The sequence below is a fragment of the Haliotis rufescens genome, unplaced genomic scaffold (genome assembly GCF_023055435.1).
Source record: "Haliotis rufescens isolate VD_foot unplaced genomic scaffold, xgHalRufe1.0.p SCAF_23, whole genome shotgun sequence".
Classification (NCBI taxonomy): Eukaryota; Metazoa; Mollusca; class Gastropoda; order Lepetellida; family Haliotidae; genus Haliotis; species Haliotis rufescens.
In genome coordinates this window covers 10,845,849-10,873,417 of record NW_025963924.1, presented here as the reverse complement: position 1 = coordinate 10,873,417, position 27,569 = coordinate 10,845,849, and the positions used below count along the sequence as shown (strand labels likewise).

Here is a 27,569-nt window from a genome sequence, read left to right as displayed (position 1 = left end):
ATTAATGCTGATTATTTTCTTATGCAACTCCTGTCCTTCCAATGTCCAATAAACTTAAAATTCCAGTAAGGAGATGCCAAGAAACTTTGAAGTAGTTTTCGAAAATAAACACAAATCACTCAAACGGACCTCACTTTCAAATCTGTTATCAATCAGATCATAAGCAAACCATCGCCTCCGTTATGTTGACAGTAACAGATACGACAACATTTGGTCGTCATCGGTGTGACCTCGCCCCCAACAGATGGAAGAGACCTGATCACTCTCCAATGTTTGGAAACAGGAACCATCAAATAAACACTTGCTGATTGTCTTCAAAGACAGAAAAACACCCTAATGTCTGTCGCGCCATCGCCTCGTGGCTCCCCCTGGTGGACCATCTGTGCCGGGGATCAGCCTAGCCTTACATCATGGTGTGCTATCAGTCAGCAGCCTTGGGACACAGCAGGCCAGCTTGGTAATTATCAGGGTTAATTAGCTATTTGTGAAATGGATATTTAAATTTTTTGGCCAAATAAAATTGGACCCTTGAAATAGTACCATACCGTTACTAAGCCCGATGACGGAAACTTGTGCAATGATGGAAGTACTTTGCCATCATCAATTATTTCGGACCAAAAATTGGTTCCCAAGAGATTTAAAGTGATTAACCGTGCAGCGATCAACCTCTCTTTCGGGACAATTATGTTTTGATCAGATAATCGAGTCTTATGGTGTAGTAGACTGGAAATCATTTTTGAAATTTACTTCCCTTGAAAAGCAATTTGATTTATCGGTACGTCTGCAGATTGTGCAAGAGGTACTTCCTCACATGGTAATTTTGAAACAGACATTCTCAATATAAGATGCAATGTTGGGAATACAAATAATTGAACCGCCCAAGTCTTAATGAAATGTCAGATGTAGCCGAGTTGGTTCCATAGAATGAAATATCGCGGTGGTATTTCGAGGTATTTAACACATTATTATGTGGCTGCAATTACCTCCAGCAGCAGTATGTGTGTATATGTCAAATGCAGGCCACCATGTGCGACACTGCCAGCCACAAGCTGCAACAACGTATCTAGCGCTCCACTAAGGGAGACAACAAATAAACACAAACACGAGATGGATGACACACTGTAGAGGGCGGAGCTGGGGGCCATTTGGGTAACCATGAAAACCTGTGAACTTCACTGTATCCAAACTATTTATTCAGCTATTTTATTGCTGAAACATATTCACTAAGTATTATTGTCTGAGTGAGTGAGTGAGTGAGTGAGCCTATTTAGTCAGGAGGGTAAATGGCTATTTGTCAAGCATGTCTCTATGAAGATGGATGCCAGATTGATTACGTGTAGGACAAGTCCTTGCCACACATGGAAATCAGCCTTAATAAGCAGTTCATTGACAATGAGGGACAGAAAGATTTACGAAAAGAATACACATGAAATACATTCATCTGAGTGAGTGAGTGAGTGAGTGAGTGAGTGAGTGAGTGAGTGAGTGAGCGAGAGGTTTATGCCACTTGTAACAATATCCCAGCATTTTCATGCAGAGGACACAGATTGAACCCAGGTGAGGAATGAAACCCAGAACCTTCACCATGACAAGCCAACACTTTAACCACTGCCCCCATTGTGATATGACATATGTGACATACAAACCATAAAAAAAGCCTCATAACAAAAAATATCAACTTTTCCACATCAAAGACAACATTAATAATAAAGTGGTAAGATATTCCCAGGAGGACACTGGTCAAACACTCATTCATTGGACATGCCAAATGTCCGGACAACTAATCTGTTGTGGGTTAAAAGAAATGATAGTTTTGCTCTTTTAGAAAAAAAAAACACAAATTTTTGTAACTCCTACAGGCAGAAATCAGATAGCATTCATCAAGTCATCTACAAAAAGAATAACTAAAAAATATAGTTAAAGCATCAAATATACATCGAAGACATACATACATTTGTTCCAGAACAGTATTCTAAGTGGACTCAGTGTTATGCACTATAAGCATGACATGATGTTCATCTTCCGATCACAAGACACTTGACCTGAGGTCCGACAACAACACAGTGACATGCACATGTTGCATCGTGTGTTTCCTGACAAAGTCAGCTGTTACCGGTTACCGGTTCCCAGAATAAATATGATCATATCTATAGCATTAACATTCATTTCAGGAGGGGTTGCAAAATGACAACAGCACATCAAGAAATGATAATATTCAAACATGTAAATAAACATGGAGAACATGGGAAATAACGACAATCTGAAACCCATGAATAATAAGTAATGAAGAATAAGGAGAAACATGTATGTAGTTTTTGTAAACCTATTATTTGTTCCAAACTACATATGAATATACATGAAAAATTAAACAATTTTGTGATTGTCTTACCGATTTCGTCCCCAAACCATATACTCAAAAGAAGTAATACCTGACTTTCTTAAAATGACCATCTGTCATGACTGGTGTGTATAGCAACATACAGCCTTTCAATGGTGAGTGTTTTTAAACTTGTTTTGAATAGTATACATGTCATACTTTCTTAACAACATATATCAGATTTTCTCAACACAAATAATACTTTCCTAACAACATATATCATACTTTCGTAACACATATCATACTTACCAAACAACACATATCATACTTTCCTGACAACACCTATCATACTTTCCTAACAACATATATCATACTTTCCAAACAACACATATCATACTTTCCAAACAACACATATCATACTTTCCTGACAACACATATCATACTTTCCAAACAACATATATCATACTTTTCTAACAACACATATCATACTTTCCAAACAACACATATCATACTTTCCAAACAACACATATCATACTTTCCTGACAACATATATCATACTTTCCAAACAACACATATCATACTTTCCTGACAACACATATCATACTTTCCAAACAACATATATCATACTTTTCTAACAACACATATCATACTTTCCAAACAACACATATCATACTTTCCAAACAACACATATCATACTTTCCAAACAACATATATCATACTTTCCAAACAACACATATCATACTTTCCAAACAACACATATCATACTTTCCAAACAACACATATCATACTTTCCAAACAACATATATCATACTTTTCTAACAACACATATCATACTTTCCAAACAACATATATCATACTTTCCAAACAACACATATCATACTTTCCAAACAACATATATCATACTTTCCAAACAACACATATCATACTTTCCAAACAACATATATCATACTTTTCTAACAACACATATCATACTTTCCAAACAACACATATCATACTTTCGTAACACATATCATACTTACCAAACAACACATATCATACTTTCGTAACACATATCATACTTTCCAAACAACACATATCATACTTTCGTAACACATATCATACTTACCAAACAACACATATCATACTTTCCTGACAACACATATCATACTTTCCAAACAACACATATCATACTTTCCTGACAACACATATCATACTTTCCAAACAACATATATCATACTTTTCTAACAACACATATCATACTTTCCAAACAACACATATCATACTTTCCAAACAACACATATCATACTTTCCTGACAACAGATATCATACTTTCCAAACAACACATATCATACTTTCCTGACAACACATATCATACTTTCCAAACAACATATATCATACTTTTCTAACAACACATATCATACTTTCCAAACAACACATATCATACTTTCCAAACAACACATATCATACTTTCCAAACAACATATATCATACTTTCCAAACAACACATATCATACTTTCCAAACAACATATATCATACTTTTCTAACAACACATATCATACTTTCCAAACAACATATATCATACTTTCCAAACAACACATATCATACTTTCCAAACAACATATATCATACTTTCCAAACAACACATATCATACTTTCCAAACAACATATATCATACTTTTCTAACAACACATATCATACTTTCCAAACAACACATATCATACTTTCCAAACAACATATATCATACTTTTCTAACAACACATATCATACTTTCCAAACAACACATATCATACTTTCCAAACAACATATATCATACTTTTCTAACAACACATATCATACTTTCCAAACAACACATATCATACTTTCCAAACAACACATATCATACTTTCCAAACAACACATATCATACTTTCCAAACAACACATATCATACTTTCCAAACAACATATATCATACTTTCCAAACAACACATATCATACTTTCCAAACAACATATATCATACTTTTCTAACAACACATATCATACTTTCCAAACAACACATATCATACTTTCCAAACAACACATATCATACTTTCCAAACAACATATATCATACTTTCCAAACAACACATATCATACTTTCCAAACAACATATATCATACTTTTCTAACAACACATATCATACTTTCCAAACAACATATATCATACTTTCCAAACAACACATATCATACTTTCCAAACAACATATATCATACTTTCCAAACAACACATATCATACTTTCCAAACAACATATATCATACTTTTCTAACAACACATATCATACTTTCCAAACAACACATATCATACTTTCCAAACAACACATATCATACTTTCCAAACAACACATATCATACTTTCCAAACAACATATATCATACTTTCCTGACAACACCTATCTATCATGGAAGTAGTTATAGTCAGTTAACCTTCAAAAAACATGCTTACATTACGCAGCCAAACTGCCATTAAAGTATCCCATACAAGACGAACAATGTACAGTGCACAACTGACACTGATATTATTCACAGACATCACTGCAATGGTATCACAAAAATGCTTCAAATCCAATTTCCATTCCACTGTGACTATTAACAGGCATATATACTGCCCTCCTTAGAACTAATCTCAGTCATTAGGTAAAGCTGTCCCATAAAACTTGTAAATAACAACAAACACCCTATCCCCTGGCGATACAAGTGTTTCAGCTATAGTGTTGAAAGTAGCAATGTAGTTTGGCCACAAGACCCACTTCACAGGAGGCTATGTAATCTATCCTGAACTGGTGATTAACTAGAATGCTTGTTTATAATTGAATCATTTCACCATCGATATTGCCCCATTCAGCCAAGCTCGTCAAAACAAGGCCATGTGAACAACAAAGGAATGATTTCATTGGCTCATCAGTAAAGCTGTCATCACTGTGGGGTGTAGGGAAGTGTCAGAGTCAGCTGATCGCTATCAATCATGGGTGAGTCCTACATACATTTGCTTACATCAGGCCAGAATCTACACTGGCAACCAACATATGGAAGCTTCAAGGGTCTTTCTCAACTAATCTGTACCAGTGAATATGTAGCCTTGCTCCAAGGCTGTACTGAAAGAAAAGTCCATGAAGGTGTAGTAATTCTATCCTCCTAATAGGCAAGTCTAGATATGTGGACAGTGAGGACTCCTGTCTCTTATAGGGACAACCTGTTCTTATTATTTACATAACCTAGAAATGATTTAAACTAATAATCATTGCCTTAGAGACTTGTGCAAGTCTAGCAAATATGTTACAACGGCAATTACCATAAACATGCTACCATGTTTATAATTATAAACAAAACTGACCAGCCTGTCCCAACACTGTATTTATTATGCTATTATCAGGAACATATGTACATAGCTTATAATATACTGCCCCACTTTGGATAGGGATTTTTTATCTCTCAACGATACACAAAACTGGTTCTCATAATGTCAAGTGTGTATTTGAATAGAATTACATATCTGATTATACCTATTCAAAGCTGAGTAGAATATATCATCAGTTTCCATTTGGAGTGTTTGTCCATCCATCCATCAAACTATCTATGGTTTAAAAAACAACACTTAATCAGGGTTAAAAGAAATTGTATAACCTCAACTGTTTCTTGACATAATAATAACTATTTTTATTATCATTGTTATTATTATTGTTGTTGTTATATTCATAATTATTTAGGGGTAGGGGTAGTAGTAGTAGTAGTAGTAGTAGTAGTAGTAGTAGTATATAGGTTAATACCCATATAGGGAATTGAACCCAGGACTATGGCTGTCATGTTGAACACCACAACCACCCACCTACCCTCCACTAGGCAAGCACACATGTCTATCAACATTTGAGCAGTATATCAAACACAGGCTGGGAATTTAGAACCATGAACCATGACACCAAATACCCAGCAGCTATAAGAGACACAGCATATCTGGGTTTTATCATACATGTATATTCATTGCCCTTAGCAAGTCATAATTTTACCAATTTCATGAATATGATCCCTCATCACTTCAGCTCTGAAGACCAGGAGCTGCCACATGGGCTTGAAACTAGCATCTCTAGGCTCAAGTAACTGAAGGAGTTGGAATGTCATCGGTGCATACTTATCAATGCTGTTTGTGGATACCGTGCCGAATTGGGTGTGTTTGTTAGAAAAGTATACAAATATTTTCAAAGTCTAATCGAGATGTTCGTCAAAGATTGACATGTGACACTGTCATTCAATTTCATTGAAGCATACACATATCCTTCGAAGTGTAAACTGTAGACCTACAGGCACAAAAAACTGACATCCATCTTCACTGGGATCATAGAACTGAATCTATGCCTAACACTCTAGTCCTGACCTGACTAGCAGACCAGCTTCTAAACCTAATCTGCCATTACTCAAAGACCCACGTCTATTCTGCAGTCATAGAAAATGGTGGGGTTGTCGGTTAACTTGTCTGGTGTTTAAAGTTTCAACTTGAAGGCAAGGGTTCGTTTCCTCACCCACATACAATGTGTAAATAAACATACAACCAACAAAATCCTTACCATATTCATAAGATATCGCTGCTAAAAGCAGAGTCAATTTTAGGATTTACAACTGTGTCATGAGCATGTGTTTATGAATCACTATCAAATAGTGATGATACCAGGTGCAAAAAGCCCATTTCTGGTGTCCCCTGATATGATATATATATATGGAATATTTATAAATGCTGCATAAAATCACTCACTCACTCATACAAACTCAAGTAAATGTATATGCCTGTCAACAGTGAAGCATAAATGCTTTCTCCTCAGTAAAGCCTGAACTGAAGGCCCACAATTACTCAAAGACCCCCATATATTTTGTCGTCATACAAGGCTGTGTGTATCCCTGTCAACAGCGAAGCCATACTTCCTCCTCTTAAGCCTGAACTGTAGATCTACAATTACTCAACTACCAACATCTATATCTCCATCCTCCTCTTCCAATTCACAAAGACCATTTAATATCGACAGTTGCTACAAGTGGATCGTAACTGTCGCCGCTGGCAAATTGTAGTCATCAGACGAGGTCTGTGTAGTTTCAGCCTCAACACTAAGCCAGGAGTCCCCTCGTCAATACCCAATACATCCTCAGTGTAAGAAACCTTGTAGGCCAAATATATTGATCATCCCGACCCTTATTCCCATGAACACACAAATCAAATTATTGGATTTCTATCTATATACATAAATACTGTATCAATGTCCAATTATCCGTTATCACTTCCAAATTACACTCTCTCCTGTAACACAATCACTCCAACACAATGCCAACAATCCTAACACCAACATATATGTTTTTTCAATGATGATTTCCCATCGATCAAGATCCTTATTGGCAAATCAAAACTCAAAACCAATTTTCAGAATGTTGTCCCAAAAAACTTAATCCTTCTTTTGGGTGATTGAGGATTGATTTGTGTAGCTTATGTCTCCATTTGAGTGCTAGTGTGGAAGGCTGACCCGCCGGATATCAATGCCTACTCACCAAAGATCCACGATAATCCTTTGGCTCGAACTGAGCGCTCTCAGGAAATAGATCCAGTTGGATGCTTGTATTCGTGAAGAAGGATTCCAGGTCTGAATTCTGCAAGATAAACAACGCATATGAAATAGGGGCAAGTTTCCGAATTCCATCCTTCCTACATCGTACTGCAATTCAGTTTGCCAACATTTCTCCTCCTTCTGTATAAGTTCTAGTTCACTATTTTCATGTGTGTGTGTTCACGGAGGTGCATTTTCTATGCAGTCTGGAGACCACAGTTGCTACGAAGCACGCTTATCAGCTCCATATTGAGTGAGAATTGGTTGGAGCAGGCGGTCTTCTCACATCATTCTATCCTAAATCAATAGCCCCTAAAAGCAATACCTTCTTGCCTGACATTTTTTTCGCTTTGTCAGATCGGCAAAATCAAGAAAAGCTTGCTTGCTATGACTGGTGTGATACGGTTCTACTTGACATGGAGGCCAATATAGCTTTGACACAATTGCCTCTATACACAGGAAAAACAGAAAATAGAGTCGTCAGTCAGATTGGATCGGCTCTCGGCTCCCTACCCTTGTAGTGCTAGGTCATTTCTGTCTGCAAGGGGCACTGGCACTGTCATAATGGAAACTGCGATAACACAGTTCAGGGGTATTCATTATCCGTTTTTATTGATCATCATTTGAACTGCTTGAAGTCAGATGAGGAAAATGTCAGAAGAGTGACTTGTTTTTAACCGAACTTTTTACTTAATATAAAATAGTTTCAAACCTCTGACCTCAAACAACAAAAAAACATGTTTTGTGTTACAAAAGTATCATGTTACCAAACATAATTAATAGAATGTGATGATGATCCAAGAATTATGTTTTGAGCTATTTTGTTGTAAGGGACTAGTCGAATGCTATAGGGGTTGTGTGGGCTGGTGAGATTAGGAATGTATCATAATTTGCTGACCCTTCCTTACCATTTTATGTAACATATAACAAAATGTTTCATCCCCCCCCCCCCCCCCCACACACACACACACACAAAATTTTAAAAAAAATACATGTGACATTTTTTCATGACACCCACCCGTTTAATTAATGACCAGTCCTTTAATTATGTTCTCTTTCGCAGTGTCATTTTTCAAGACCCCCCTTATCTCACAGCCAATCCAACCCCATAATAAATTACCAGTCCCTGAGGAAATGAAACAAATACCACAGTGTTGCGTCATAGCCCCTTGAGGCCAAATTATTCATTTGTCAAACGTTTGGGGGTCAGCTTTTACCATGAATAACCCCATCTCCATCGTCCAAGTATCCCACCAAGTACATCTGCCACGTCAACCAGGAGGCAAGACCAACAATCATGACCATATATATTCTCTTTATCCATTTATTTTTACTTAACGGTTTGAAACTTTACAAGTTATGGCATAACAAAGTAGAGTGACAAAAGGATGAGACCTGTTCAGACCAAATGTGACCTGTGAAGATCCGGGTTAGAAAAGGTCTTCACCAACCCATGTTTGCCGTGGGAGGTGACTATGCTTGTCGTAAGAGGCGACTAAAAGGATCGGGTGGTCAGGCTTGCTGACTTGGTTGAAGCATGTCATCGTATCCCAATTGCATGGATCGATTCTCATCATGTCAATCTGTATTTACACACTGCCGTCATATAGCTGGAATATTGCTGAGCACGGCATAAAACAACAAACAAACAAAGATACAAATGCTAAAAATGTCAGTACAGATGGAGGTTGAAAGGAGACTATGCTCCGTGACCTGGTGCCCATTTGTAGGCAAGGTTAAGAGGTTGTAATTAATTACTTTTGTCAAAAGAATATTGTTAGGAATATTCCAGCTATAAGACATCGGCCTGTATATAATCAAGTCTGGACTAGACAATCCAGTGATCGATATTGTGAGCAACAATTCATACCATCAGGGATGAAGATACACTTTCACCCATGTCCCTGAAACCGGACTACCCAATCCAGGTATATGTGTATATTCCCCAGGGAGCTGGGAATGAAAATCAAGGGTACACTGATCCATTGGCTGGGGTAACAGCAGTGCACTTTGAGCATGGGGATTGCAAAAGTGTAATACAAATGGACTAGTAGTAGTAGCAGCAGTAGCAATAGTTGTGGCTATTAAATGACTTCAATCAAATTTGCTAGCCTGACTAACCCAAGCCTGGCCTCCCTGTGATTGTACAACACAAACGCTTGTTAAAACCGTTACACCCTATATATCCCCAGCACCCAGTATTTATCAGTTCATTACATTGTCCAGTGCTGGTCTGGCGCTGACACATAGATTACACCAACTAATTGCCCAGTGAGATGACCACAATAGTGACCACTAGATGGCGCCACCAATGACAGAATCCATCCCAAACTGACACAGAAGGAAATGACCAATCCTGGTGAAAACCAACATTGGTTCCTGCCGACGGAACATCAATAAGGTTGTCAACCGAACCGCTCTTACCTGAACCAATACGGACAAGTTTCCCAAGAACTCGAGCCTCGATTGACTAATGCAACACTTACCATGCTTTTTGACAAGAAACGGGGAAGATACCTTCCCCATCACGTTGTGTATTGACACATATGAAATATTTCATTGAAAGTTCATGCCGTTACCAGGACAAACATCCCCGATTGCTATGCCATGGAATAAGGACAAATATACTCCGGCTCCTAATGATGGCCGCCTCAACATTGGCCAATTGTTCCCAAGAGTTGGTGATCACTTCCAACCATGCTTTCTACTTCCCATACAAAAGATCAATACATCATGTGCATCGTATCAATACCAAAATGTTGAGAATACAGTGCGAATACATTTCTACCTGTCCACTAACAAATTTGTCATTTTCTGCTACCTGGTATCAATGTATGAGATAATAAATATAAAATCTAAAACCAATATTTGACAAGGTGTGCAGACTTCCTTCAAATATACAAAGCCTCGAAAGATCACGTTCTGTCAACACTACTAACTACTTTTGAAAAGTTTTAATGCAAAGGGAAGTTTGTTTCAGCAAGAAATGCAAGCTTAACAAAAAGGTTTACATTCAGCACACAGCTAAACAACAGGTGTTGACAAAGACGAGTTGATGTATGATGCAAAGACTATTAGATGTAAATGTCACCCGGTTTACACAAAGGACAAAAAACAAGTATCACTATCTCAAATGTCACCCGGTTTACACAAAAGACAAAAAACAAGTATCACTATCTCTCAAACAATACAATCTCTCAAAATATGATTACATGTACAAAATGAAATTTGACATTTAGTCAATACAAGCAACATACTGAAATTATTTGTCATCTGTGATGAGATTTACGATGCTGTTATATAGTCTGCCATTAGCTTGACATTTCAGCTTCTGAAACACAACACTTAACTCTTCTGTTTTAAGGTTTCCAGTTTCAAGAAGTGTCACATCTATTTCTGCAATGGCCACCTATTAACTTCTGATCAACATAACCACCTCCTGTGCCCGAGTATTTTTTCAATTTAAACTCTTAATATCCTTTTTGACTCTGATAAAAAAGATGTAATCGTTATTTCAAAAATGTCATAATCTCACCCCTTAGGTAAAGATAAAACTGTAGAAGATTCATGCTGTGACAAGCATGAAACAAGATTATAGGAAATATACAATCAAAGTCCATTACGTCTTTTGGGGGGGCTTGAAATTAGTGGTTGCAGACGTCAAAACTGTCACCCCACTATCTGATTTGCTACCTCAAGGTAATTGGTAGCAAAAGTGTGTGACAATTATTTGACTTCACTGATTGTCAAGTGTGGGGTTGACATTTTTTAACTATCTTAACATCTTCCATACACATGTCCAACACTGGCAACATGGGTGACAATCGGATTCACATTCTGATGTTTTACTACAGTATGAGGTCCACATGGTTTACAGTACATAAATGTATCTAACTACTTTGAAAGCATAATAATAATAATAATAATAATAATAATAATAATAATAATAATTTCAATGAAAAGTCCTCTTTTGAAACATTTCAAGATTCTGATGTACCGAAAGAACATTATCTTGTAATAACATATAATTGTTGTGTCTTTCTGAATCCACTAGTCGTTGTGATTATGCACATCATTAAATGTTTTATGCAGTGTTTTTGCAAGAAAGAAATGGCATTTAGACATTTTCATGATTTTATCAAATTTTCACAGGACATTCTGCCACATATGTACCAGATATGAACAAAAGCATTGATACATTTCCGATGATAATCAGTCCAAGTCCTCAGAAACAAACTGATCTGATAACCTGCTTATGTCCATAAAAAGTATTGATACTCAAGCATGGTATGGATATCAACTATCAATATTTCAGCTTGTCATTGATTTATTGTCATTGGTTGTCAACTGCAATGCATGAATTGACAGCCGAATCTATCATCACATCCCAACTTGTAACGGCAAGGTCTTGGTTTCATCGTGTCTGACACACCGGACAGTGTATTTGTTAATCTCTTGTTTCATTCTACCAAGATGATAAACTGTCTAAAGTGTATTCTTGGTGTCCGAAATGATGATGAACATCAGACATCAGCAACTTATTATATCTACCACAGACCTATATCGATATCTACCTAACACTGAAACAAAACATGGGAAGCTTAAACCAAAACTAATTAAAGTCTGCACACTCCCTGAAGTGATCATTTCTGGTTCGGTTCAATGTTGAAATATTTGTCTTAAAATCTGGAAACCAAGAAGCAAGTTTTGAGACGTTGACTCACACAGGAAAGAAGTCAGGTTTTCCCTCCTTGAGCATGTGCAGAGCAATGGTGGAGGAAAACTATTATCCACACAACTAATTAGGCTCAGCTGACGATGAAGAGGACTTCTGTTAAAAATCTAAAAGATTTTTATACTGTGATGACAGCCCAAGTCCAGGATTACTTCAATGATGTAATAGAGGTATGGTATTTGCAGGAATTACAAAACTTGTGCACGTTTGTGATCATTTCTGGTATTGATCAATGGTGAAATATTTGTCTTAAAATGTGGAAACGAAGAAGCAAGAGCAGGTGAGAAATGCGAGCCTAGTGGTGGTGCTATCAGTAAGTATATCATCCATGGTGGAGTCTCAGAGGTATTGCCGCCATGTAACATTTAATCTCAGTGGATGTCGGTGTTTAATTATTGACAAGTACACAACATGATCAGCCTCTCATCTGTGTGGAAGATGCCAGGCCAACATGGAATCGATGAGGCGTCGCACACCGGCTTTCATGGTCTAATGCACTTCACACCTTGTATTTTCCACATCCTTGATCGCTGCCATTTTAAACTGATTACAACAAAAAATTCAGCTTTAAAAATTTGAAAAGTGTGAAATAATTGCAGTACTCATGAGGTTTGTTTTGATCCTTGAAAGAGGCAATGTTTTTCACCATTAATGAGTGTGTTCTCCTCAACAGTAAATTTGTTATCATCAAAGCACCATCATCGAAAGCTTTTGCAAAAACTCACAAGCTTGCATCATAATCATTAAAACACCTTGAATGTATTAAGCTTAAGCAGTTTATCTAAATGTAAATACTTGGTTCTTCAAAGGATGAAATGCATTAATTGTTTATTGAGAACAGACAAACCAAATAACCCCAAAAATCTATCAAATGAACAAATTAGCACCATGCCTGAAATATGACATTTTTCAAAACTGAAATTTCCATGTAGAGAAACAAGAAGTTCTTCTATTGTTAATAGCTCTGTAGACATAGAGTTCCAACATTTTACTGTCAGTATGCATGGCAACATCAAATGTCTTACGCTTGTGAAGCAGGGCATGGTGTCATCCCACAGATGACATCCTTACCTTGTCAGCTTGCTGACAGGGTTAACCTCTTTGGTCACGTGGACAAGGCATCTGACCTCTGATCAGAAGGTCCATGGTTCGAATCCCATCACAGGACTCAGAAATTTTATGGCCGCTACACTTGTATGAGTCCCTCCCTCACCAGATGTGCCCCCATCCTGGCTACCCCACCCCCCTGACAAGACAACACCTAAGTCAATGATAGACCAATAAAATGATAAACCCAACTATGAAAGCCAATAATAGCTTAGATAAGACAACACTGATGGACTCCACTATGGCTATCGAACAAGGTAGATCTTCAACACCACTGGAACTCGAGTCAACAGGTGCTTGATACAGCCTATTAACCTTTGGAGTATCATGACTAATGACAGCAGTTGTCAGATATAGGAAAGTCCAATGTTTTTGTTCCTTGAGGTATCAACTGCCCTTCAATGTGGTAAGTGATGGAAGGGGTTTATCGTCATGACCTCTTCCAAGGATGTATTGATATGTTCAACATGATTTTGCCAAAGCCAGGGTCCCTTTAGGATTTTCATTCCTTGTCCAAAAATATGGAATACAGACAACCATATTCAAATATTGCAAATCAAATTGAATTTTATATTCAGTCATTCCACCATAATGGAATATTGATCATTTGCAATATCTACAAACTTGTTTTATTCAGTTTTATAAATCATCTTAACAATAGTATAGATACCAACTTCATGTATATAAACAGGCATATATAATTAATAAACAAGTAGACAACACCAATAAATGGATCGATGTTGGGTTTGGTTTGTTGTTTATCGCCGCACTCAGCAATATTCCTTCTATATGACAGCATCGAGAACAAAGTGCAAGTCTCTCTACCTGATACGAGAGTATATTTTACAATCACCCCCATTAGCATCCTCATCCCAGCTCCAGCAGCCTACTCCCATTCCTTTTCAGGTAGAATTTTAGGGACTTGAGGGTTTGATAATATACTACTCAACTATTGACAGGGATAAACAGTTATATCCTTCTCTTTAAACATACATATTTGTGTATCATGGAAAAACAAAAACATCCCTATCAAAAGTAGAGCACAATAGTCAAGGTTGGGTGAGGTGAAATTGGGTTTAACGTCGCATCCAAGATTATTGCACTTATATAGCGACGTGCATGCATGTGTGTGTGTGTGGCTGCTTGTACTAGTCCGGACTGATGCCGATTTGTAGTGCTAGCTCACTGAGATACCATGCCACCACAGTTTAACATGAATACCCCACTCAGACACAGTATACTGACTCCGAGCCAACCAGTCCTTGTTTTCGCCCCTTAATGCTGAGTGCCAGACAGGGTAACAACAAGTACCCCGGACCTTCCGCTCTTTGGGCGGATGCTCTACCTCTAGACGACGGAGGTGGTACAATAGTCAAGGATTCCATTATAGAATTATTTTTATTTAATATTATATAGAACCTTATTTCTGGGACAATATTTTAATTGACAATACTGCATGCTATAAATCATAATAATTTCTAGAACGGCAGCCAAAGACATGCAAACCATGCCTTGAAATTGGCTTGATAGAGAATGATTGTGGTAGTCAATTCTGATGGTAGTTGGAATGACCAAATATTGTGCTGGCTGGACCTGCTGCTGATCGCCAATGGCGTTAGATAAATACTAGATCCACCAAATAAGCTTACTAAGCATCAAACAAGTGCCACGGACACCTGACAATGTGCTGATACCTACCCCTGCCTGACAGGAGGCAGATGGGGGTCGGAGTGTGGCAGGCAGCCAACTGGAGGGGGAGGCAGGGGGGGTTAGAGATGGAAGCATGTCTCTCATCTTACCTTCCCCAGGATAACAGATATACGTGTACATGGCACACCTGCGGACTGGAGGATACCTGGGGGAGGGGCTGGCAGGTGATGGGGGAGGCCAGGTAAGCTACTTTGAGGTGCTGGACAGGTATTGTTTGAGGTAGCTGTGCAGGTAGAGGGTGATGCAGAAGACCAGGTAAGCTACTTTGAGGTGCTGGACAGGTATTGTTTGTGGTAGTTGTGCAGGGTAGAGGGCAATGCAGAAGACCAGGTAAGCTCCTTTGAGGTGCTGGACAGGTATTGTTTGAGGTAGCTGTGCAGGGTAGTGGTGTGGGTCTTGCATGTCACAAACCATGGATTGACAGACGGGTTTACAGGTGAGTTGGTGAAAAGTGTAGATTGCCTGGAGTGTTAAGATCTTGGAAGGTGTCGAACTGTAAACAAACCTGAAGACTTTACTGTGCAGTGAGAGTGGAGAGAGGTGTCTTGTAAAGCTGGTGAACTAAGTGCAAACTTAGAACACTAACTGGAAAGAAGTCAAGTGGTGAGAGGCATCTTGAAGACCTGATGGCCTGTTCACAAAGCTGTCTTAGCAAAGAGAAACATTGGCGACTTTCGACAAAATATATGACTGCCATAAAGGCTATTCTTGGAGCTTGCTTAAACCTATCGCAATGTTATCATACTTACGACACAAATCTGAGCTAAGACAGTGAGCACTTTTGTGGCGGAGGTAAATTATGCAGGGGTTTCCCAATGATGTCATCGATTATCATGGGAATTCCCTCTATTGAAATTTGTGTATGCATCTTATTCTAATGAGTGAGAGAGTATGGTTTTACGCCTCTTTTAGAATATTCTAGCAATATTATGGTGGGGGCCACCAGAAATGGGCTTAACACATGTACCCATGTGGAGAATCAAACCCAGGTCTTTGCAATGATGAGCGAACGCTTTAACCAGTGGGCTACCCCACCGCCTCCTTATTTTAATGCTGTGATCATATAGCCAATAGGGGGTCTAGACATCTGAGCCCACTGTCAGTCTCCGCTCACAGTGGGTGAGTCAGAGTATGGTTTTACGCCGCGTTTAGCAATATTCCGGCAACATCATGGTGGCCTCCTCTTACAAGAAGAAGGAGAAGATATATTGTACAAAAATACCCACAGGGGGCAGGGTACAAAGCATGAATATGATAAGTTATAACAAGCATGACATATGTACGAACATTGGGATTAAAACTCAGGTCTGGTGTGACTAGCTGACACTTTATCCACTGTGCTACCTTTCACTCTCCTTCACCTTGCCGCAACCACAATGATAGCACTCTCATCACATGCTCTGAATGTCACATGGAAGGTTGACGATTATTCATGTAAATCATGATAAACGACAGCGAGGATGACCACAGATGGTGGCGTCAGGTACACCCTGGCTACAAGCTGGAGAGTTAACAGCATCCTCATGACATGATGAACACGTGATGAAGACGGATGCCATGTCCAAGTGATCTGAAGGGGAGGGCTGCTTGACAAGGCTGGGGATCTAGGTGTGATTAGGCAGCAGATTTGATACTCCACATGCAGCAGGAGACCTGGTGCAGACCACAATGGATTGCAGCAGAATACCTAGACAGTCTGGGTGCTGTTGGAACACATGTCCAACACTAACCAGGCCACTGGAGATTGCGGATCAAGATGACTGCACCCTTCGACATTTGGATATTGGGCAACAGGAACCAGATTATCCTGATTAGGTTTGGAGATAGTCATGTGAGAATATCCTACAAGATGTGTGATACGTGGAGGTATGCACTGGGACCATGTCCAGTTCTATCACGGGAGAGGTTGGTTCTGAGATAAGGGGCTCGGGCACAGGAATGTGAAGTCATTCTGGCAGTGGATGCGGATGACTGACAGTCCTGATTGGGGCCAGTGTCAGAGCTGAGTCACCAGGACAGGCATAGATAGCGGACAAGGCACACACTGGCCATCACTGGATGAAATGGTTGGAAAGATGAAGAATTTGGTGGGATGCTGGTGAATCGAGGGTGGGGAAAACTGACTGGTTACTGACTAGTGCATGTGCAGGTGAGTATCCATGGCTGCAGGTATCTGTGGAGACCATGTAGAAGCCTGGCTGAACGGTGAGTTAAAGAAACTAAGATTCTTAATTTGGGAGGAGGAGGAGAAGGAGAAAGAGAAGAAGATGAAGGAGTAAAAGAGGAGGAGAAAAGGAGAAGAAAAAGTAGATGAAGGAGAAAAAGGAAGGTGAGAAAAGGAGGAGAAAAAGAAAAAGGAGGAGAAAAAGGAGAAATAAAGAGAAGAGGAAAAGAAGAAAAGAAAGGAAGAGAAAAGAAGGTGAAGAAGAAGAGAGGAAAGAAGGAGAAGCTTTTAGTACATAAACACCCACAGGGGACAGGGTACAAGGCATGACCACGACTAATAATAAAGGAAAGTTATAAACTTTGATATACACAATGTAACAGAAATATTGCTATTTTATCTACAACCTGGACAGGGAGGGGGAAAACAAGGATGGTGACTTGGGTGAGAGTGGGTGTAGACTAGACTCCTCAACATAGGCAGAAGGAACATGTTGAACATGAAGTTTGCAGCAGACCCAGCCGAATACAATTGAGTGTAACCCAGTCGGACATATCTGATGTGATTGTATCTGCCATCTCCAGTGTTTACCACATCTATGTCTGGAGTAATTATGTCCACTGTGGCCTTGCACCTGCAGACAGTCCTGCTAGTCATCTAGATAACACAGCGTTGGGAGTGACATAACTGTCAGGGAGAATTAAGTCTAGACACAAAGTGTTGCATTCCCCAACAGCTTCCTTCCACCTGTGGCTAAGGCAGGTTCCCCAACCACAGAATTCATTAACTACACTCCATGTCAACAAGTTACAATACATGCCTGATTCTTATTTTCACATATTTTTTAGGAAAATCTTTTTTGATGTATTATAGAGAGTATTGTTAACTAATGTCTAATTGAGAGACTAAAATATATACTTTGATACTTAATTTTATTGTCTTTTGTGACAATATAAATCTTTTTCAACATTTTGGAGAAACTACAGATTTTATTAACAACTAATGTCTAATTCTAGAGGTTAAAATACATATTTGATACTTCATTTTATGATAATTTTTTTAGAACATCAATCTTTGTCAAACATGTTTTTATATTTAACCATAACAAGATTTACATAGTTTTTAAATGTATGACAGAGTGTATTGTTCACGTCTAATTCTAGAGACTACAATACATATTTGATACTTACCGTAATTTTATTACTTTTACAGGAATATAAATCTTTTTCAACATTTTGGATAAACCACAAATTCTATTTTCAATAAATGTCTAATTCTACAGGTTACAATACATATTTGATACCAATTTTATCACAAGTCTTTGAGAATATCAACCTCTTTCAAGCCTGTTTTTATATTTTACCGTAACAAGATTAACATAATTTTTCAGGTATGAGTCAATCTAATATTGTTTTTTCAGCATCAATGCATTTTCCATTAACATTTCTTGATTTTTTCATCCTCTGAGGTCATACATGCTCATTTCAGTGTCCTGTTTCATCCCTATGATTATCATTAAGATTCCTTCAAGAGAGCCCACCTGAGCTTAATGCTAAAAGCATGTCAGTTTGCCCTGTCATATCTTAGTTCAACACCACTCCATTCCTAAGGTCCAATATTACTGCAAAAAAGTTTCAAAGTTTAAACTTTTTCAATCTGTCATTTAAACATTAACTATTACTCACTTGGTTTTAAACCAGATGTGCCAGCAATGTATTTAGGTACTAGATATTAAACTGAAAATCTGAGCACAACAGCACTAGAATATGTACTTGTTCTTTATTCAGAACCAGCTTTCAGGATTTGCTGACCAAGTTAAAAAGCTTAAAACATAACTGATTCAATTGAAAAATAATGTATGTTGTTGAATATACAATCAATACACCATTTATACATCATCATACATAATTTTTTAGATTGTATAAAAAAACACATTCACAGAATCGCTGGATGATCTGAAAGCTAAATTTTTGAGAGACACAGATTAAAACAATTGTTCGGTTTCTTGAGAAGAAAAATTGTATGTCAGGTGCCAAATACTTTTACTAGCCCAAGTTTAGAAGAAAAAACCAACAGCATTATTTTTACAGTAGATTTTAGTTTTTAATATATGGACTAGACTAAAATCTAGTCTCTGAAATGAACATATTTTACAGAAGAAACAGTTGCTAAATTATAGTTAGAAAATATAATAAAAAGGAGCCCAGAGACTTTCTTCATTTTCAGTGGTGAAGTAATGTAGACTTTCCAAACATTATAGACTTGCATGGGCTGTATTGGATATATTTGTTTCAGGGTCTGTATGACAGACTATATATGGACTAGAACAAGCTGATGTTACAAGAACAGAAGAAATTTTAGAAAGAAAGTTGCAGACTGATGTGTTGCCTGATAAATATTCCAAAATAGTCCAGGAAAAATCCCAGGCTCCTCTCCCAATCCACCCCCTACACAAAGAATAAAAAGCAGTTGTCCCTACTTTGTTTGGAAACAGATTAAATATAGATAATTAAACAAAAATAGAAATTCTTCCGTGTAAAAAGCTGCAGCTTTTTCAGTCCTGTGAGAGTAAGTTGCCATCTTTTCTTTTCTTGCAACAAGCCAACAGGAAGTAAAAAGTGCAGATTTCTTCACGGAGCTAGCAAGGCTTCTTTCTACCTGGTGCCACATCCCCCACACCCAGGTGTGATCCTGTTGTTAGACTCCCACAACCATCTGGATACACAGTTGCTCTGTACTAGACATGTTGACCCGTCCCTGGCAGATACTACACAAGTATGTTACAATACATGCACTTGGTATCTCGTTACACGTCCCGAGCACGGGGTTGGAAGCATCCTCAGATCCTGTGTGGCCTCTCGACACATCTAACAGCAACTTCACCTACATCACCTGAACAGGTCTGAAAGTTCATTCTCAGACCTATGTTTCTTGGGTTTATACATCTAACAATCAAATTCACATAGATGAGCTGACAAGGTCTGAAAGTTCATTTTCAGACCTCTGTTTCTTGGATCTACACTCAACACTTAACTTCACCTTGTCCCCTGACAAGGTCTGAAAGTTCATAAACAGACCTACGTTTCTTGGCTTTAACATTAAATACACAACTTCTCCCAGTGAGCTGACAAGGTCTGAAAGTTTATACACAAGGCCTACATTTCTTGGGTTTAAACATCTAACACACACCATATAATTGATAATGGAATGGAGTCTTATCTTCAGAGGTTCCACTGCTCAATGGTAAAACATTGTCTTTTTATAAAGCCTGCCAACTCCTATTATCAATGCACACCTGCACGCACACACAAATAAGCATGTTTATACACTAGACACAAAAACTAAAATATCATGAATATTTGTGATATCATTTTGTAGTGTAGTTTCTTTAAATGTCTACAGTTAATGAAATATTTCATGATCCTTAACTTTTTTGGTTCAGTATATATACCAATATATCACAGGCTAGTCACATCAGGATACACCCAAATAATCAGTTCCATCTAAACTATTAATCATTCTTCATCATAAGGTCAGGGGAACAGTCAAATGCCAATTCTAAATTTAATAATACTTACCGCAGTTTGTTTAAAGGATTAAGGTTGAAAGCGGCACTCTATCATTTGCCTTGTAATAGTGGCTGGAATTGCACAGGAGTTTAACATAGTTGACAACTTTCATTCCAATATATCCTGCTGCTGCCGCCTCCAACGCCCTGCTGGGATAATGTTTTTGATCCATCATCTCAGCAATTCCGACTTTTGGAACAAGTGTCTAAAAGGTTTTGAATCTAGCAAAAAACGCTTTCTTGATGATGTGAATTCAGTTACTGTTGCTTTTTCTAGAAATAATAAAATTAAATTTTTGTAAAAACAAGCTGCTGATCTCAGCACATGATTTTATTTGGGGGATAAGAAAATATTACACAGCTGCTTTGGTTAACCCTTTCACAAACACAAGCACGGGGAGCAGATGTTGTGGCAAATGTTTGAACTGGGATGGGTTAACATATGCAAAGAACTGGCAAAGACTAATGTATTTTGACAATTACAAGAAAAAGACAGGGTGTTTTTCCAACAAAGCCAACAATTGCAATATAGCGCCACCTGTACAAGCAGATGATGTCCATCCTGTCTGTGATAGTCATTCTACAGAAGTTCGGAGGCTGACAACTTCTTCATCACGCCATTACTTCAGCTAGTATAGCTCTTACTACAACATATGCCTTGGTTTTTGAATCAGTATCAAATAGTGATGATACCAGGTGTTTGTGAAAAGGTGAGCATATCCTGCCCCATCGGCAGGTCAATTGCAAAGGCAAGTCAATTATTCACCTGCAAAAACATGGGAACATATGGTACAAGTCAAATTAGTAAAATAAAACGTTTTGAAAGCTTTACTGAGGCCTTGAATGTTGTAACCTTGATTAAATACTTTTTGATTGAGAGTTGTACGACGCTCTTTGGAATCTTGGTAGGAAGAGCATGCTCAGTCGTACCACCAAAGGCTGGAGCTGCTGGAATATTGCTCGACATAAAAGGAAAGTTGACTATTGGAAAGCCTTGTGGAAAGTTTTTCGTCACTCTGAATCTTTAAGCATAGATGTAAATAAGATTGGTTTGTTTGTTGTTTAACGCCGCACTCAGCAATATTTCAGCTATATGATGGCGGTCTGTAAATAATCGAGTCTGGACCAGACAATCCAGGGATTGATTTCATGAGCATCGATCCACGCATTTGGGATCGATGACATGCATCAACCAAGTCAGTAAGCCTGACCACCCGACCCCTTTAGTCGCCTTTTACGACAAGCATAGTCACCTTTTACAGCAAGCATGAGTTCCTGAAGACCTATTCTACCCCGGATCTTCACGGACCAGATGTAAATAAGGAACAGATGAGGTGGTTTCTCTGGTCTCAGTTCAGATGGGTAAATTCACAGAAGGGAATTGGCTATTTGACCATTACTGAACAAGATCATATCATCAATATATCAGAAGCTCAAGTGAAACTCATACTGACTCAACCCCATCTCATATTCAAATCTAAAATATGAAATTTCAAATGCCATGATAACATCTGCTAAAGGCTATATCAAATCTGTTTGAATGGACTTAAAAGTTTTTAAAGATTGTGATTTATTTCCAGTTGAACTTCTTCCTATGGAAATGTATTATTTCATTTACAAAACATCTGTTATAAATTACAAGCAACATAAAGAAAACGGTTAGAGCTGATATGAAAAACCTAAGCCATTATTGATCGTATCCATAACTCTCCCTAGCACATTTTACATATTGGATGTGCGAGGGATCAAAACTGTGACACTGACAGTGCGAATGAAACACTACATCATGCTTAAAAGTTGAACTTTTTGCTTGAAGTGACTAAACACAGACACTGGGTGTATAAGCCGCCAAAGATCCTCTCCAAATGACTGTAAAATGTCCAAGTTCATGAGAACTGCCTTTGAACTTGGACATTAAATCATTGTAAATCAACAGAAAAACATCTCATAAGCCCATGGCTGAAAATTCCACCACGTATCAAAGTGAAAATTTCTCATTTTTCTTGCAATAATTTGCGAACAATTAATTTGGCGCTGTAGGATAACAAAACATTTGATAGTCTTGCAAGAAATCCAAGATGATCATCTGTGATCCAGGTTTTAAAGACATGGTCTGTTGGCGATCAAAATGGAGCTTGGCCTTTGTAATATGAAGGGATATGAAATTGTACACCTTTAATTACAGCCATCTTCATCAGCCCTGAAGATTATGATGGGGATGCGGCATATAATTGTCTCTGACATGTGATCTGTCTGTGAGATACGGCCGTTTCAACATCAGATACAGATTGTGATGCTCCTTTGAGACCTGCCATTGATTTTTTCCGCCGATATATGACAGAAGTTAATAGATTATTAATTTCATATTTCCGTTGTTTTTTTATGCGTTAACATTACTGTACAGTTATTGGTCATGATTCAGCTGAAACACATTACCATTAAACAAAGAAATTCATACTCCTGCAGTTAGAGTTCTCGGATCAACTGAAAGGCCACAGGTTAACCTTTTATGTATTTTTACATGAGCTCATTTGCCATTTGTTTTTTAAAACCGCTCAGCATTACTGAACCTATATATGAAAATGTCTTTAAATAAAGGAGTCTGGAGAAGACAAACCGGTGATTGATAATATGAACAACAACCCACATCACTGGGACATGACGCCACACAATGGTGAGTGAGTACGGTTTTACGCTGCTTTTAGCAATATTCCAGCAATATCATGGCGGGGGACACCAGAAATGGGCTTCACACATTGTACCCGTGTCGGGAATCGAACCCGGGTCTTCGGCGTGACGAGCGAATGCTTTGACCACTAGACCCGACCGCCCACGCCACACAATGAATCAAGTCACTGAGTCTGTCCAGGACGTCCATGAAGTCGACTTGTCTGACAAATATAGGCTGAAGAGTCCTATTCTAACCTGCAATCCAACAGGACTGATTTTACAACCTAAAAGTCAAGTTGTATCTTGTAACTAGTGAGCAAAGTTGGTTTTATGTCATGTGTCAGCCATACCAATTGTGCGAAACCCATGACGGAATTGCACCTGGTATTGTTGGGAGAAGTGATCACTGTAACCACCATGCTACGCTACTCTACTCCTGCGCTACATTTTATAAGTTGCTTCCTGTGTCATGAAATAATATCATGAAAATCTTGTGACAATCGTTTCACACTGATACCTTTGTAAGGAACAAGCAAAAGTATGGAGGACAAACTACATCTGCATCACGCTGAGTGAGTGAGTGAGTGAGTGAGTGAGTGAGTGAGTGAGTGAGTGAGTGAGTGAGTGAGTGAGTGAGTGAGTGAGTGAGTGAGTGGGTGGGTGGGGTTTAGCGCTGATTTGAGCAGTTCGGTAAAGCCCGAAGTGATGCAGGTCTCAGACGCTTACCACTTGGATGAAACCCATGAGCACAGGTATGGTTCTGACAAACCTAGAAACATAATTGGGGTGAAGAGGGATTCGAACCCATGATCATATATTGCTGGCGTGCCCAAGGGAAGCAACTCTGCAAGGCAAATTGCAGCACATAGATGACTGGGCCATCCTTCCCATGAATGATTAATGCTAGAAAACTAGTCAAACATTTGCCATCACCATTGCATGTAATTACATCATATTTCCATCACATTTTCTTGGGTTCACAAAAATGTTCCAGACAAAAAACTTCACATCTACATCACACGCAAACCTGATCCTATCAGAAAATAAGATAAATTAGTCTTCATCACTCATAAATAATCTATACTACCCGCATGCAACAACTTATCAAGATCCCTTAAAGTAATTTCACAGTCAATTTGGCCAACACAATAGTTCCACGGTACATCCATTCTCGTAGATCCACATTTACAAGTTTTATTACCACTTAACAAATAATGTTTCATGACATTAAACTTCTCGTAATTATTCAAAGGTAAATGATTAGAATTATCCCTCCTCCCCAACAATGGCAGCATCACTCACTTGTTACAGCAATTGTCCACATTAATAGTGAGTGAATTCAGGCATGGCCCAGCATAGCTATTGGCTAAGCCCCTACAGCTCTTAAAAAGTAATCAAATTCTTCCACAGCTGACCACAAAACAAAATTAGTTTCCTCTGATCCAAACTGTGTCAGAGAACATGGACGTCCCTACCCAAGAAACCCGAAGGTCACATAAACCTAATTTTCAGGCCGAAAATCTGTTCAAAATATTGACTGCTAGGAAGGAAACATTTCGAGCGATAAACAGATATCAAATCATTTTCTCAGCACTAGAATCAATAGAGCCTTGAAGATATTATGACGGTGAATCTTCTCTAAGCTAGTGGTCCAGAAACTATCATCCTATCAACGCCTCGGGAATTCAGGGGATTGAGAGCAATTCACAATTTGTATGATTCATCAATCTCAGACATATTTCTGCATGCCGAACCAGAGAAGGCCAACTCCGCATGATCCTCCTCCAAACCAACCTCCTGCCCCAAGCATGGGGTTTCAATTTAGGGGAGTCTCCATTGGAGTCACCAAAAACAATTTCATATAAAAACATTCTGTCTGAAAATAAACCAATATTATCATTGAAATTTCCACATTGCTTCCTCTATTCTGTGGCTTATTTTGTACGGCGTGTCAGGTTTTGAGAAAATCCTGAAGCCTGCAAATTATGTCAATATCTTTAGCTGTGAGAAGTGTCTGGAAAACTTTGAAACCCATTTCCCATGACAGTGTACGCCTTGTTAAAGCTTTACACCATGGTATAATCCCACACTAGACACACATCACGAACTTTTCCCTCGGAAATCAATTTCACAATATTTCTCGTCTAATCTTACAAAACACTGAAATCCTCTGAAATTAACAAACATTCAGTGGTCAACTGAACATAAACACTTGGTCAATCCTGGTGTCAATTGCATATTGCTGACAGTCAATACATCCATGACATCAATACATCTTTTTCCCCACCCCATAAAAGACTCTCAGGATTCTGTGTTAGAACTGGTCACAAGCAACCTATGCTGGTCGTAAGAGGGGGCCAAATGGACCAGGTGGTCAGACCTGGATCATTCGTCATAGTCTCAACCATTGGATTGTCTGGTCCAAAAACGATTACATACAGGCCACTGTCATATTGCTGGAATATTGCTGAGTGCTGTGTTAAACAAGCACCTCCAAAACCCATTACACAGCACATCCATGGTTTCAGCTTCTCCAAAATCCACACCAATACATCTATATCAACATCTTATCCAAACTTAGTCTGTCATACAGACCCTGAAATAAATATATCCAAGAGCCCAAGCAAGTCTATATAATAGTTGGCAAGTCTACATCAGTGCAGTTTGACGTGAAATGAAGTCTCTGGGCTCCTTTTCATCATATTTTATTAAGATAACCTAACAACTGGGGTTTTTTTTCTGTAAAAAACACTCATTTCAGAGACTAGATGTTAGTCTTCGTCAAAGTCTAAACCAAATCCGCTGCAGGCATTAATTATTCAAAAGTACAGAATAAATATACAGTTGTTGGAAAATAAAATTACTCTGTGTTTGTTATTTGACTGAATAATGAACCCACTGTTGGTTTTAGATATTCAAAAGTACAGAATAAATAAACAGTTGTCGGAGGATAGACTACTAATATTTATTGTTCCTAGAATGAACAATAAACCTGCTGATGGCTAAGTTTTAAGTTTTAGTTATTCAAAGGTACTGAATAGAGAAATATATGATCAAAAACCTGCTCCAATATACCTGGAGATATATAAAGGAGTTTATAAAACTGACTTATTTTGATTATTCAGTACACAGTCTTTGATGAACAAATCCACTGCTGGCTTGTTCTTAGCTTACCCAATGCTGACATCCGAGGCTTCTCTCAACAACCTCCTCACACAACTACCCAGCTCTCTCACTACCGCCTTACGCCAATAAACAACAGTTATTCCTTGAATCCAAACAATTCAATACCCAACAAGCATTAAAAATATGCATATCCCCCACCAACATAACATGTCTTGCTGTGTGCAAGGCATTAGCCCCAAAGGCAAAGTTGTTGCTGTGGAAACTCAAAAAATATTTTTTGGAAACAAACCCAATGATCAAAAAGCACCAGTTTATCACCTATCTATATGCCCTATCTATATGCCAAGTTTAGTGAAGAAATATTGTACAGTTTTCAAGATCTGCTCCGGAAACAAGCTCTACTGCCATTTTCATTCAAAGTCAAAGTCGTTGCCATGGAAACTGAAAATTTTATTTTTTTACAACATCCCAAACTATCAAAAGGCACAAGTTCACCACTAGACCTATCTATGTGCCAAGTTTGGTTAAGATACCTCTCATGGTTTCTGGTCGGGAAACGAAACAGGGGATAATAACTCTCCCACCCCCCTACAACCTCCTCAC

The 27,569-nt window shown here is 38.3% G+C and overlaps 1 protein-coding gene across 2 annotated transcripts in view; it reads right to left on the bottom strand.

Annotated features, from left to right (window-relative positions):
- Positions 1-27,569, bottom strand: part of LOC124133063 (plexin A3-like) — a 223,721-nt gene that overhangs the window by 143,806 nt on the left and 52,346 nt on the right. For both annotated transcript variants that reach the window (XM_048401776.1, XM_048401775.1), the window contains exon 2: positions 7,831-7,929. The gene's annotated coding sequence lies outside the window, so the exon portion shown is untranslated. The remainder of the gene's footprint in view (positions 1-7,830; positions 7,930-27,569) is intronic.